The sequence below is a fragment of the Equus asinus genome, unplaced genomic scaffold (assembly GCF_041296235.1).
Source record: "Equus asinus isolate D_3611 breed Donkey unplaced genomic scaffold, EquAss-T2T_v2 contig_794, whole genome shotgun sequence".
In the NCBI taxonomy this organism is placed as follows: domain Eukaryota; kingdom Metazoa; phylum Chordata; class Mammalia; order Perissodactyla; family Equidae; genus Equus; species Equus asinus.
This window is the reverse complement of record NW_027225509.1, coordinates 4,858-19,992: the sequence shown is the minus strand read 5'-3', so window position 1 is coordinate 19,992 and position 15,135 is coordinate 4,858. Positions and strand designations below refer to the sequence as shown.

The 15,135-nt window shown below is 52.5% G+C and overlaps 1 long non-coding RNA gene across 1 annotated transcript; it reads right to left on the bottom strand.

Annotated features, from left to right (window-relative positions):
* Nucleotides 1–1,958: 1,958 nt before the first annotated feature.
* Nucleotides 1,959–13,824, bottom strand: LOC139044297 (uncharacterized). The gene is made up of 2 exons (XR_011501278.1): nt 7,501–13,824; nt 1,959–2,174 (listed from the first exon to the last, which is right to left on the bottom strand). It is a non-coding gene; the product is annotated as an uncharacterized lncRNA (long non-coding RNA).
* Between the last annotated feature and the right edge of the window lie 1,311 nt (nt 13,825–15,135).

Genomic DNA, 15,135 nt, shown 5'->3' with positions numbered 1-15,135 from the left:
ATATGCTCCTCAGTAGGAGAAGGGATAAATAAACTGTAAAAAAAAAACAAAAAAACAAAAAAAAACGGAGAGATTGTGTTCACACTGTATAATTTAGGATATCTCTCCTACCATTTTAGTCATCAAAATAGTTTGGGAGTTATTCACATATGACATCCTTTATGTAGATTTTTAACATAAAATAACAATGAACAATTTTACCATAAGAATTCATTTGAATACAAAATTGACAATGACAGTCTAATTTTATGTCACCAGTCCAAGTCGTTGTCAATTTGTTTGAAGCTTTTATGCATTAATTTGTAAATTTAATATGGTTAGCATTAATCTGATAAACTTGTGCTTCATTTATTAACAGATACAGGATCTACGCCAGAAATTCAACAATCTGACCATACTTGAGGAGTGTGGATGGGAGAAAGCCAGCAATACGAGCAAAGATGTGTTTCAGGTAAATTTGTGGATTTCTAATATAGACTTTTACTTTAATGAATTTAAGCTTTAGAAACATTTAGCTTCAGGTTTTTCATTTCACAAAACGTGTCATCTATTACAATGTCCTGATTGTCTTGAAAGAGTGAGGAAAGGTCAACACAAAATTCAGGATGGTTATTTCTGGCGGGGGAGGTGGGGCTGAGATTGGATTTGGTCCTCCTGAGAGCTTCTGAGTTGCTAAGTAACGGTATGTACCAGTGTGTTTTATTCTTTAAACTGTACCTATACATTGTTTTGCAGTAATAATAGCAGTAGTACATAATTTATATAATGTGCCAACTATGCTTCCCAGGCCCTCACACACATTGACTCAGTTAATCCTCACAACAGTCCTGTGAGGTGGGTGCCGTTATCCCCGGGTGGGGAATCTGAGGCCAGGAAGACTCGAGCACGTGCCCAGGGTGGAGCTGGGTTTCTCATTCCAGAACCCATGTTCTTAACCCACAGGTTATGCCATCTCTGCTTTCTATACTCTTGTGCGTGATATATTTCAAAATGAAAGAACTTTTTAAGTAGAAAAGAGGAACAATGACTCTTAGACTCTCTCTCTTCTTCCCAAATTTTATCATGTAAAATTTCCTATTTTCTCTGTAAAATTGGCTTTGTTGACATGATAGATTCCATTCTTATCTATTAGTACTAATTTTTTTCCCAAAATATTTTAACTCCAAGCTTTTGGTTCAGAATTGCTACTTCTCAAGCCAGCTTGGAGCCCTGCCACTTTTTCTTTTAGATTTTAGAAAAATGCCTCTGGTTGTAAAATCAGGTTTCTAAACTGGTACTTTATTATGCTGTGTAATCCAAATAAAAACTCTGTTTTGAATTCTGTCTTAGGAGTTTAAGATGTTAGAGTATTAAAGGATTATTGTAGGATTGTTTTACTAATGAAGTCTCCTTATTTTACTAATGAAGTAATGTCTTAGTAAGACGTTAGTAATGTCTTACTAATGACAAAGGCCCTGAGGACAGTGACGAGATTGATTGAATGAATTTCAAGTCTGTTAAACAGGAAGGATGCTGGGACATTTGGACCTGCCGTGCGATTTCTTATCGGGTGTTTAGTCCTGGGGACATAACACCATCAGTGACGCAGATAACGGCTGTGTCAAGACAGCATTATGTCGGAGCCTTGTAATTCTGCCCCTTACCACCAGTGTTTCTCTCCTACATTATTTTATAGGCCACCGTTAAGACTACTGAACAGTTAAAATCAAACTAATCTTTTATCTGTACTTTGGAACCATTCCCCCAGATCTCTTAGTCATTGACCTCTCATCCCATCACTTAGCCTTGTTCTCTCTTTTCCATCAGTTTTTAGACATGTTGAAGGGTCCTATCTTTGTTTACATTAAACGACAACCACAACTAACTCCTTGAGGGCAGGAACTTTGTCCTTTACCTTTGACCCCCAGCATGTTTAGCACATACTAGGAACTTGATAAGCATAAGATGGATGTGTGAAATATTTTAGGCATGCTTTATTCATTTTTCTTATAAGATGGTAATGAGTTGCTTTAGTAAATGTCATAATTTCTCTTTGTAGGAAAAAGTTGTCTCGGGTATAGCGAGTGAACCAAAACATGATGATGCTGGGATCGCAGATGGGGGTCGCCTCGCTGCTGTGAAGAAGGCAATGAGAGAGAGGATGCAGCCGGGAGAGCGTGCTGAGGCCGTGGGCTCTGCGGTGCCAAAGGAAGTTGATCATAAAGCGTTTGACACTGGATCTTTTAGAATTGAAAGTCCCGTTAAATCATTCTCAGGTTAGTTTTTCTGTTGAGACTACTTAAGAAACGTACTTGGGTTGGATGGGAGCTTGTACAGGAGGTGAAAAAGTTTTCACAGGAAGCAATATAAGCTGTCTGTGATTTCTGGAAAATAGACCACATCCTCACCACCAAACACTTGCAGATTTTGTTTGATGGATGGGATTAGATTACCTGAAGTGACATATCTCCTAAAGTTGCTTTTCTGTGTTTTCTAAGTGACTTCACTTCCATTATTAGCCCCTAACCCCAAGGTCCTGGGAGGAAGGTCCCAGGTCCCAAGAGGGAAGGGCGATGAGCATGAGGAGTGAGGTGATTTCCTTCAGGTTGGTGCCAGGCTGGATGAGAATTTCAGCAGGAAAGGAAGCTTAGGCACCAAACCATCACACTTCTCTGGCTGTTCTTAAAAAATGACGCTTAGGGAAGGTGGGTTTGGTTTTATTTTCATTTGTATCAAAACTTTTGCCCAGATCTTTTTGAAACACAACAGGCCAATCCACAGACAGAAAGGGGACTCATGGTTGCCAGGGGCTGGGCGTGGGGAATGGGGAGTGACTGCTACAGAACCCGGGATTCCCTTGTAGGGGGATGTGAATGTTCGGGAACCAGACAGTGGTAATGGTTGTGCAACACTGTCTATGAAATAAAGGCCCCTGAATTGTACATCTTAAAATGGTTAAAATGCTGGTGGAACTTTATGTGAATTTTACCACCATAAAAAGAATGAAAGTATCTGCAGTATGATTTAGTTTATGTACAATTCTAGAAATCCCTAATCAATAGTGACCACAGGGAGCCTGGGGCTGGGGGCGGGAGGGATGAGAATGAAGCAGAGTTTAGGGGCCAGTGGAGACGCTCATCATGCTGACTGTGCTGACGGCTTGACAGGCCCACTGGAACTCACCAAACTGTCCACAGCAGACACCCACTGCTTCTCGCCCAGCAACCGTGCCCGGAGAAAGCCGCCAAAGAAGTAGAAAAGCTACACAGGTTTCAGCTCGTGGGGTCACTTTCATGCTCCCACACGAACATGCAAAGCGAGGGCCACCTCGCCAATGGGGAGTGATCGCCACCCATAATGTTCAGAGAGAACACACCCAAGCATAGAACAGCGTGCTACTTCTCATCCAAGAAAGGGAAGAAATTAAATATGTGTGTACATACACAGATGTATATTTGTAGGTATTTGCTCATATTAAAAAATAAAGGATAAGCCAAATTTATGAAAACTGTTACTTATGGGGGAGGAAGAGAGCAGAGTTGAACAGACAGGGGTAGACTCTGGACTTATGGGAATATATCTGGTTTGTGAGTTTTGACCTTGGAACCATGTACGTTTTTACATACTTATAAAACAAAATTTAAAAACATACTTTAAAAAGGCGATCTCTAACAGAAGAGAAGGGGACACTTCCGATCTTCCTCTTGGACCAGTGTTACCCTAATACCAAAACCAGACACAGGAATCACAGGAAAACTGCCAGCCAGTATCTCTTCTGGATACGGACACAAAAACCATCCACAGAATACCAGCCAGTGAAATCCAGCCACGCAGAAAAAGGACCACACACGATGGCCAAGTGGGATTTGCTCCAGAACGCAAGGTTGGTTTAACATTGGAAAAACCAACTCACGTAATGCACCTCATCCATAGAATAAAGAACCAAACCACACGGGCCTCTCAACAGACACAGGAAAAGCATCCGACCAAGCTAACATCTTTTCTTGATAAAAACGCTGACCAAACCAGGAATGGAAAGGAAGGTCCCCAACCCGATAAAGGGTATCTGTGAAAACCCACGCTCACAGCATGCTTAGCGGTGAAGGACTGGATGCTTTTCCCAAGGGCAGGATCAAGAACCTCCACTCTCGGACATCAACACCACACCACGCTACAGGTTCTTCCCAGAGCAGTCGGGCGCGACGAGGAAATAACAGATCCACACCGGGAAGGAAGAAGCGAAACTATTTCTAGCCGCAGGTAACATGATCATGTACACACAAAATCCTAAGGAATACGCTAAAACACTATTAGAACGAATAAATGAGTTCAGAGGACTGCAGGATACAAGATCAGTACACAGGAATTAATTGCATTTTTATACACTTGCAATGAACAAGCTGAAAATAAAATTCAGAGAAGCATTCCAGTTATAATAGCATCAAAAAGAATAAAATGCTTCAGAACAAATTTAACAGAAGATGTGCAAAACTTATACTTGAAAACTACAAAACATCTTCGAAAGAAACTAAGACCTAAATGAGTGGAAGACGTCCTATGTACACGGATGAGAAGACAGTAGTAAGACGGCCATACTCCCCACACCGATCTACAGAGTCAACGCGAGCCCAGCAGAACCCCAGCTGGCGTCTCTGCAGAAACTGACAAGCTGACCCTAAAATCCATAAGGAGTTGCAAGGGTCCACGGAGAGCCAAAACAAGCTTGAGAAGGGACTCACACGTCCCATTTCAAAACCGACTACAAAGCAGCAGTAATCAAGACAGGGTGGAACTGGCATAAAGACACAAGGACAGGTCAAGGGCTAGAATCAGAATCCAGTACTAAACCCTCATATTTATGGGGAACTGATTTTCAACAAGGGGGCCAGGGCCGCTGGACGGGGAAAGAATGGTCTCTTCAGCCTTGGTGCTGAGACAACTGGATTTCCAGACGTAAAAAATGGAGTTTGACCGCTGCATCACTATATTCAAAAATTAACTCAAAATGGATCAAAGACCTAGACGTAAAGGCCGAAACTAGAAACTCTCAGGAAAAAACAAAAGCAAATCTTCATGACCTTGCATCTGGCAATGATTTCTTGGATATGACGGCAAAAGTACGGGCAACAAATGAAAAAACAGATAAAGTGAACTTTATCAAACAAACAAAAACTTTTTGGCATCATGGAAGACTATCAAAAACTGAAAAAAGGGGTCAGCCTGGTGGTACAGTAGTTAAGTTTGCACACTCTGCTTCAGTGGCCCAGTGTTGGTGGGTTCAGATCCTGGGCACAGACTTACACACCGCTCAACAAGCCATGCTGTTGCAGCAGCCCACATCCAAAATAGAGGAAGACTGGCACAGATGTTAGCTCAGGTCCAGTCTTCCTCAGCAAAAAAGAAAAGGTTAAAAAAGACTCAGGTCAATTCTCAGTTTTTCAGGTGCTGAGTACATATAATTAAAAAAAAAAAACAACTCAGAGAATGGGAAAAAATGCACACCAAGTATTGGATAAGGGACTTGAATCTAGAATATATGAAGAACTCTTACAATTGGACAATAAAGTGACAATCCAGTTAAAGAACGGGCACAGGATCTAAACAAACATTTCTACAAAGAAGATGCACAAATAGCCAATAAGCAGATGAAAAGCTGCTCAACATGACAGTCTTCAGGGAAATGCGAGTCAAAACCACCAGGAGACACTTCGTGCCCCCTAGGACACGCTGTCTACAATCAGCAAGACACAAGTGCTGGCGAGGGTGTGAGAGATCGGAACCCTCCTACGCTGCCGGTGGGAATGCAAAATGGGGCAGCTGCTTTGGGAAATGGTCTTGTGGCTCCTCAAAGCGTTAAACATGGTGTCGCCATGTGTCCCAGCAATTCCACTCCTAGGTGTGTATATCTGAGAGAACCCTACACCTGCACACCAAGACTCGCACACGCGTGTTCCAGCAGCCCTGTGCACCACAGCCCAAAGGTGGGCCAACCCAGACGTCCATCAGTTGATGAATGGATAAATGCACAACGGGACGCTGAAAGGACGTGCCACTGACACACGCCCCAATACAGACGAACCTTGAAAACACAGGCTCACTTGTATTTTTGCTTTATTTTGCAATAAAGCACTTCCTTTATTGCTCCTCGCTTTACCGCGCTTTGCTTTATTGCGTTTTTCACCAGATGCTCCACCAGCAAAGAGAAGATGACTTGCTGAAGGCTCAGGTGCTGGTTAGCATTTTTTAGCAATATGGTATTTTTTAATTAGGGTATGCACTTTTCTTTAGTCATAATGCTATCACCCACTTAGACTACAGCATAGCATAAACCTAACTTTTATCTGCACTCGGAAACCAAACAATTCGTGTGACTTGCTTTATGGTGACATTCACTTTGTTGTGGGGGCCTGGAGCCGAGCCCCAGTGTCGCCCGGGTCTGGCTGTGTGCTGAGGGAAAGAAGGCAGACACAAAAAGCCACACATGGTATGGATCTGTTTACATAAGATGTCCAGGATACTCGAACCTACAGAGACAGGAAGTGGATTAGTTGGGGGTGGGGGAGGGGGGATGACAGCTAAAGGGTACAGGGTTTCTTTTAGGGGGTGACAAAAATGTCCTCCAGTTGACTACGATGATGGCTGCACAACTCCGGGCATACACTGCATTGTGCTGAGTTGTACGTTTTAAATGGGTGAACTGTGGTCCGAGAGTTATATCTCAATAAAGCAGTTCCAACAAGAAAAGAGGACAAGCCCTAAAAACTGCAAGCAAAAGGAAGCACGTGAACCATTCAGCAGGTGGAACAGAACCTGCTCACAACACACATGGACGGAGGGTCAGCATCCAGAATAGGAAGAGACATTCCAGAGGGGAGGGTGGGGATGAAGAAAGAGAGAGAAAGCACCCCGGAAGCACAGGGGCAAAGGGGAAGCACAAGCACCCCAATGCGGCCTGAAGGCGGAGCTCAGGAGCACAGCCCAAGGCAGCCCGATCCATGGGGGAGCGGGACGCGTCAACGCCAGCACCCAGGAGGGGCCGTGCCAGCCGCCGGCTACACGGGAGCCTTCCCACGCGGCTGAGGCGATGTGGGAAACCACGATTGTGCTCGTCTACATGTGTCTACACATGTCAACATGGATGGCCTGGAGACATGCCACCGAATTTCAAAACCAAATGGTGAGACAATGCACGGGGGATCATGTGTTAGGCTAAGTTCAAAATCGACATGTTGCTGCGCATGGACTGTGGGTCCACTAGCACCCACCCTACACAGGGAGAGACAGGGGGCAGGAGGGCGCAGAGGAAGGGCCAGGCTGGACCTCAGGGGATCAGTTGCTTAAAAAATGCAAAGGTGAACGCTGCTCCATCTGGGAGGGCAACAACGCACAGGCATGTCTGTCTTCAATATTTGGCACAACCGTTAATACAGAGTCTCCACTGTGTTTCAGATCCTGAAAACAGAACACAAGCACCAACCCGTGAACGTGGTGCTGCCCAGAGGCAGCACGCAGGGCACCCACCTTGGCCACCTTGCCCATGTCCTCCATGGTGGCTCTCTCGTGCGGAAACTGGGCGAAGGTCCGCTCAATCTTGGCGATGACGGCATCGACGTTCACTGTCCCCTGCGGACGGCCTCGGGGGGAAGTAGAAGGTGGGGATGCTCTGGCTGCTGGCTGGTGGCAGGGGCTCCTCCTTTGTCTGGACCTGAGAAATGAGACAGGTGGTGAGGACTTGGGAACAGGAAACATCGTCCTCACATGAACCCGTAACAGACAGGGGCGGCACCGTTCTCAAAGTGAGCGCACGGGGCCACGGAACCCCAATGTGCACAGAACGCCAGACAATCCTGGGGGCCAACTCCAGCCATGAGGCCACCCGCATCCGAAAGGTCACACACCACAAGAGAGCGTCACATACCACTGATCCACACTGCTGAGCCTCCCCCAGCCCTGCCTCAGTGTGACCCCGCAACAGTGACAGCTGACGGCCCAGGCTGCCAGGGAGGCTGGCACAGGTCCTTGTGGGGAGCCTGCCCCGCAGTCCTCCTGGGGTCAGGGTCCTCCAGGCGGGCCGTCAATGGCGCTCGCTCACAGCCAGGACAGGTGTGGCCTCTCTTTGGGGCCCACACCTGCAGTCGCTGGTTCCCACGTGTGCCTCCCGGAGAATGGGACGTACGTCTGTCACCTGACCTGGGATGGCCCTCCGGGAAAGGATCTGGCCCTGCAGCCTCTTTCTCGCCAGAAGGCAGAACGGCAGCTGAGCCACCCCAAGTGAAGCCAGCACCTTCAGCAGCAACTACTTCGGAGAAGTTTGACCTCCTGACATGCTTTCCAAGACACAGTGGTGTCGGGACGTGCCCTCGGGGATTCAGGGAGCTGACCTGCTGTGGGGCTGTCGTTACAGGCGGAAGGGGGGACTCTGTATATAAAACACGGTTGTTTAAAATGCCCCCAAGCAGAAAGAGCTGTTCAGTGGACCCGGTTAAGGAATGACTGCCGAAAGTTGGCCCCAGGCCGGGTCTGCAGCACCGAGGGGGGAGAGGCTCTGAATCTCCTCTGAGGCCGAGCCCATGAGGCTCGCTGTTCCCACTACGGTGGGCACGGTCGCCCAGCAGGACTCAGCAGCATCTCCCTGCTGACTCAGGAGAGGCCTTCTGGGGCCAGAAACAGCTCCTGGGAGCCGGGTCGTAGACGGCCGCCGAGGACCAGGCACCCGGTCGGCCTCGACGGGCAGTGACGGGGAGGCACAGTCTGGCCCATGGACGCATCTCCGGTCTACACCCTACATTCTCTAGGGCTGGGGACACGAGGCCACAGTCTCAGGAGGCAGGAACAGCCCAGCGTCCTACTGGGGAAGGACTGGACTGAGCAGCAAAAACCCAATGCCTGAGGCCACGGGGGCTGATGGGGCCGGGAGTGGGCAGATGGTCAGGAGAGTGCACTGTGAGGGTCCCCAACTCAACAAGGTCTGGGGAACCCAATGCACACGGGACACCACGGGACCACATAGGACCTGCAGACCCTGAGCGTGCAGGAGACACACACACAACACAGCAGGCCGAGGAAACACCACAGAGGGTTCAGGGCCGGCCCAGTGACCGGGCACATCGTGGTTCTTACCCAGAGGAATGGCACCGCCAGCAGGCCCGAACGTCCAGGTGGGGGGTCCCCTCCATGCACCACGGGGCACTCACATGTCAGCCACCCTCCCCAAGGCCGAGTGACAGAGCACAGCTCATGCAGCCACCGCCTCATGCCACAGGGACCAGGGGCTGGAACACCAGACACCAACAGCACTACCAATTTGCCACCAGGATACACAGTCAACACGGCTCCCCACTGAAACCTGCGGGTGTCCTACACATCTCGTCCTGCAACGGGGGCCTCTTCACCACCCAGCTGCAGCCTCTGGGACCGGCTAGTGTCCTCCTCAGTCCATCAGTCCATCTCAGGGACGGCCCATGTTCTCTCAGTCACGTCTCGGGATGGCCCCACGTCCCCCTCACTCATGTCTTGGGATGGCCCCCCACGTCCCCTCAGTCACGTCTCAGGATGGCCCCACGTCCCCCTCAGTCACGTCTCGGGACGGCCCTGCATCCCCTCAGTCACGTCTCAGAACGGCCCTGCATCCCCTCACTCACGTCCCGGGACGGTCCCTCGTCCCCCTCACTCACGTCTCGGGAGGGGCCCATGTCCCCCTCAGTCATGTCTCAGGGTGGCCCCGCATCCCCTCAGTCACGTCTCAGCATGGCCCCATGTCCCCTTCAGTCACATCTCGGGACGGCCTCGCGTCCCCTCAGTCATGTCCCGGGACGCCCTGTGTCACCTGTCTGTTTTCCCTCCAGCACTAGGAGGAGGAGTCACTTGTAAACGCTTTCTGTCCTGCCCCACTGACGTGACCCACAGACGACAGCAACACGTCCAGAGGTGTTGCTGTCCTGAGTCTGCTGTACTGGGGGGCTATGGGGAGAGCCTGCAGACGCACGACAATGAGCCCTGTGATCACAACAGGGCAAATAAAACAGTCAGGGGTTTGACGCAGGGTCACCTCAGTGCTGAGAGCCGAGAGGCAGATGTGGACGGCACGGTGATCAGAAAGGAGAGGCTGCAAAGGGCGGCCCTGAGGTTCCGGCACCTATTGCAGGCCGGCTGTGCTGAGCGAGGTGGATCTGCCATGGACGGTGGGAAGCACGAGGACCACACTGTGGACTAAGCCTCAGAGCAGAGCAAAGGCTGGACGATGACCTCGGGCCCACCCTTCACGAGACTCGGCCCGAGTCAGCACCCAGGGACACAGGCTGATCCCCCTCCTCCCAGCCCGGGATGTCCTGTTCCACGGGGATTGGGTTACAGTGTCAGAATCACTGAGTCCTGATGTGACAGCCCTGCACAGCAGCACTGAGCCAAAACCACACCCACCGTGGCCCAGGGACAGGCGGGAGGGGAAGCCACACCCAGAGCTGCCTCCTTGGAAGGAGAGGGTTCGGTTCAACAGATCTGCTGGGGGTGCCCACGATTCGCTTTGAGGAAGATAACTTTTCCCCTCGATTTCTGGAACAAAGACTGAGGGCCATTTTTCATTTTTTTAATTTTTTGTGAGGAAGACTGTTACTGAGCTAACATCTGTCCCAATCGTCTACTACTTCATATGAAGGAGGCCGCCTCAGCGTGACTTGACGAGCGGTGCTAGGTCTGCGCCTGGGATCCGAACCCGCGAACCCCAGGCCACCGAAGCGGAGCCTGTAAACTTAACTGCTGTGCCCCCGGGGCAGGCCCCTGAGTGCCTGTTTCCTTGCCTTGTGGCGGTGGTTCCGTTTTCCCGTCTTTCTCTTTTCTTCTCTCCCGCGAGGCGGAATGAATTGCGAGCCCAATGCCCTGAGCTGTCGGCCACAGTCGCTGCCCTTGTACCTTTGTGCAATACGGTGTTGGTGTTTCCTGAGCACCGACCACATCTTCCCATGAGCCATCTCACTCAACTGCCGCGTTCAGGACAATCTGTGACTGACGTGCCACCAGCATCCTGTATTCACGGTGGGAAAACTGAGGCACAAGGAGTCTGGCGCTCCAGGCAGAGGGCAGGGCACCTACACTGTGGGGTGGCTGCCCCTGGGCTGGTTCTGGAGCCGTTGTCAACCATGTGCCTTCTCCCCAGTCCATGGCTGGGCTGACACAGACCCCTGGGCTGCTAAGTCACAGGGACGTCGTTCGCTGCTGGTCAGCGCTAGGAGGCCGCGCACCTGGTCACCTGGGAAAGGACAAGGAAGAGGGATGACAGCGCTGCTACGCCTCCATGCAGACACACTGCTCGGCCTCTCGCCTACGACCAGGTGTGATTCCTGAAAACGAGGTTGCTGTCACCGTGTCAGCCGGCTTCTGCCAGACCCGTTACACAGTTAATACTCAGGCCGGTCCTGAGAAATGGACTTTGACAAAATGGACAGAACGTGACAAAGAACTTAAATCAAATCTTCCTGCGGCTGTCAGTGCACAGCAATCCACCACGAGGCTCACCCTCGCCCCCCTGGCTGGCCCGAGCGTCCCCATGGGTGCCCTCCTCCCCCTGGATGGCCACAGGCACACTCCAGCTGGCGACGGCGTGATGCTGACTCCACCACACGAAGCCCTGAAAGCAGCGGGGTGGGCTCACTGGGGCGTCCTGGACATGTGGTGTCAGGCCCTGTGTCGCTCACGCCCACTATCTGTGCCCCCCTCCTGTGGAGACATAGGGACATTTCCTGCCCAAGGGCTGCCAAGCGACAGCTCTGGAACCTCGCTGGACACTCACGAGGAAGTCTGTCTTCATCTGCACAAGTCACGCGTGGCGACCAGACCTCCTCATGAATCCGCAGTCTACGCAGATGCGAATCCAGGCTGGGATCCGCGAGCAAGGCTTTGCCCTGGGGTCCTGGCGGCTCTGCCTGGGGAAGTAACGTGGCCTTTGTGCCCTGGTGACCTCGCGGTGACCCGGCCGCCACCACACGTGAGGGGAGGGCGGGAGGCCAGCATGCCCCTTTGTGGAGCAGCAGCAGCAGCAGCGAGTGCTCGTGGCTCCTGTCCTAGGCGTGAGGATACATGCGAGCACCTCCTGAGGGGGCTTTGGGGGCCTGGTGTCCCTGGTGCTGGTGTCTGCACACACCACAGTCCTAAAGGTGGGCGGTCCCCACCACGGGCTAGGCGCCTGTCCTGCGTTGTTTAAAGGTGAGCGAGTGCAAGAAGCTTACAAAGGCCCCAATCTGAATGGGAGCACAGGGAGGCAGCCGGCACGGCCTCAGCACCGCAAGAGTGTGGCTCGTCCACGTGCTCCTGCGGGAGGAGCTCCGGGGGCCACCACCATCTCCGACACCGCATTCCCTCCTGCCCCGTCAGCAGAGGGCGCTGTCAAACTGAGGTTCCGCCGTCTGGGGGAACTAAGACACCACACAGGCATCATGCTCCACCCCCACCATACTCTGAACCAGGTGGAGCATCTCCTCATTTGTCTAAAAGGCAAGGACACCATCTTCCCTGCCCCTTCTCTACTCCACGCTGTGCCGTCATTTCTGTTCCTCCTCTGACCATTCCCAGGGCGGCACGTGTCTTCGGCTTTGTGAGTTTTGTCCTCCGTCCCCAGGCCCCACGTCTTTTTATTTACTTTGTGACGTCTGTCACCACACGGGAGTTTTTAGATCACGTTTGTAGTCGGCTTCATTCTCTCGTTGGTCTAACAGATGGTCCAAGGCAGCACTGGGAGCTACTTTATGACATCTGAGCACGTGCCCTGTGCTCACGAACTCAGAACGACCGGCACCACGGGGACAACGTCTGAGGTCTGTACAGTGGCCCATCGACCCTCCCATGGCCCTGCTGGGCGGGGAGGCCTCGGACAACAGGAGAGGCCAGAGGTATAGAGAAGGACATGGGGGGCCAGTTCCAAGGAGGATGGACACCGGGCCCCCGTGATGCAGGCTCGGCCGCAGTCCGAGAGGGAGAAGCTGATGGGCCACCCGGGCAGAGGGGCCAGCCTGGGCCAAGGGCACGGGGAGCCCCAGGTCCTGTGTGGGCCTCGCAAGGGGCAGAAACCACGCGTCAGGAGCAAGTTCACCAAACCTCTGTGGGTGGAGACGCGCCAACGTGTCTTCCGAAGCTGCAAAGACTGAGCACTCTAGGAGGCAGTATTCACACTGCAGGGGATGAACCACATCTGACGGTTTCTACCCGCTTCCTGAGCACATGGCGCAGAGATTCCCACGACAGCGATGGCACCGGCTCAGTCACCTGTTCCTCCTTCTCCATCCCCCACCGTCTGCTGGTCCGCTTGTCTCCAGGGGCAGGAACAGGAAGGGGATGGGGCCCAACAGCCAAATGGGCCTCCCAGTCAGGACTGGCGGGGAAGGGCCTGCTGGTCGCGATGGAGACACACACACAGACGCACACACACGCATGAGGCCTCCACGCCCAGGGCTGCCACGCGAGGGCCTGTCTCTGCCTCAGCTCGTGTGTCTGTTCCTGGGGGTGGACACACAGCTCGCTGATCTCCAGGAACCCCTCGCCTCGTGCGGCAGCCCGGGTCCTTCTGACCCTGGAACACAGCAGAGCTCCTGTCTTCCTCTGCTCCGGGCCCTGAGGCCTGGCCCCGAGGACACACGCATAGCTCCATGAGACATGACCTTCTGGACAGCGGCACAGGACGAGCAGAGTGGGACACGAGCGAGCTTACTGCCTGGGGAGCTTGACCATGGTGGAGGGAGGACGCCCACATGGGCTGCGCAGTGAGAGACGGCCCCTGTGGTCAGAGCCATGCGGACGGGGGGAATTTGGGGGGAATTTGGCAGATGGAGGGAGGGAGGAAGGGAGACAGCTACAAACTTAGGGCAAAGACACAACCACAGGTCTTTGGTGCTCTTGACAGCGCCCTGCAGACACCCCGCATGGCCACACTGGCTGCTGCCAGCAGGAGGGCTTCCCTTGAGGGTGCCACACGTCCCTTCCACCAACACGCTGGTACAGGAGGACGGTCCCCTGGGTCAGGAGTTTGAGAACCACTGCACCACAGCTCCCTGGGGCACAGCGGGTGTGTGGAGGCGCTAATGACTGCCCCTGTCACTGCCCACCTCAGGGCCTTTGTGCCTACTGTTCCCAGGCGCCCCACAAACACTGCCTTACCTCATCTAAGACCATGATCAGATCCCACCTGCCACTAGCATGTCATCAATAGACAACACAACACCCCCCGCCTGAGCCCACTCCCACCTGCCGTCCCCTCACACCAACCATCACCCCAGGTCACAAGGTCATCCCTGACACACCACACATCCCACCCCACCTGCCGCCCCCTCATAGTAACCGTTACCCCAGGTCACAAGGTCATCCCTGACAGGACAAACATCCCACCCTACCTGCTGCCCCTTCACAGGAGCCATCACCCCAGGTCACAAGGTCATCCTACACACCACACATCCCACCTCACCTGCAGCCCCCTCATAGGAACAATCACCCCAGGTCACGAGGTCATCCCTGACAGAACACACATCCCACCCCACCTGCCGCCCCTTCACAGGAACCTCACCCCAGGTCACAAGGTCATCCCTGACAGAACACACATCCCACCCCACCTGCCGCCCCCTCATAGTAACCGTTACCCCAGGTCACGAGGTCATCCCTGACAGAACACTCATCCCACCCCACCTGCTGCCCCCTCACAGGAACCATCATCCCAGGTTACAAGGTCATCCCTGACAGAACACACATCCCACCCCATCTGCTGCCCCCTCACAGGAACCATCACCCCGGGTCACAAGGTCATCCCTGACAGAACACACATCCCACCCCATCTGCTGCCCCCTCACAGAATACATCACCGCAGGTCACAAGGTCATCCCTGACAGAACACACATCCCACCCCACCTGCCGCCCCTTCACAGGTACTGTCATCCCAGTCAGGCTCTGTAGGCTTTTCTGTCATCCCAACTAGAAGGTGCAGCTACCCTCCAGTGCCTGGCACAGAGCAGGCCCCCAGCAATATGCAGTGATGGAACGCACATCCCAAAGAGCTCCCCTGAAAGGAAAACACCTTTCGCTGTGTTCGGAAAGCTGCTACCTCAGAGAACTTGGCCACATGACTCTGTTTCCCTCTGTCCACAGTGAGTCTCTCCCAGCCTGGAACCTTCCATGTCTCTC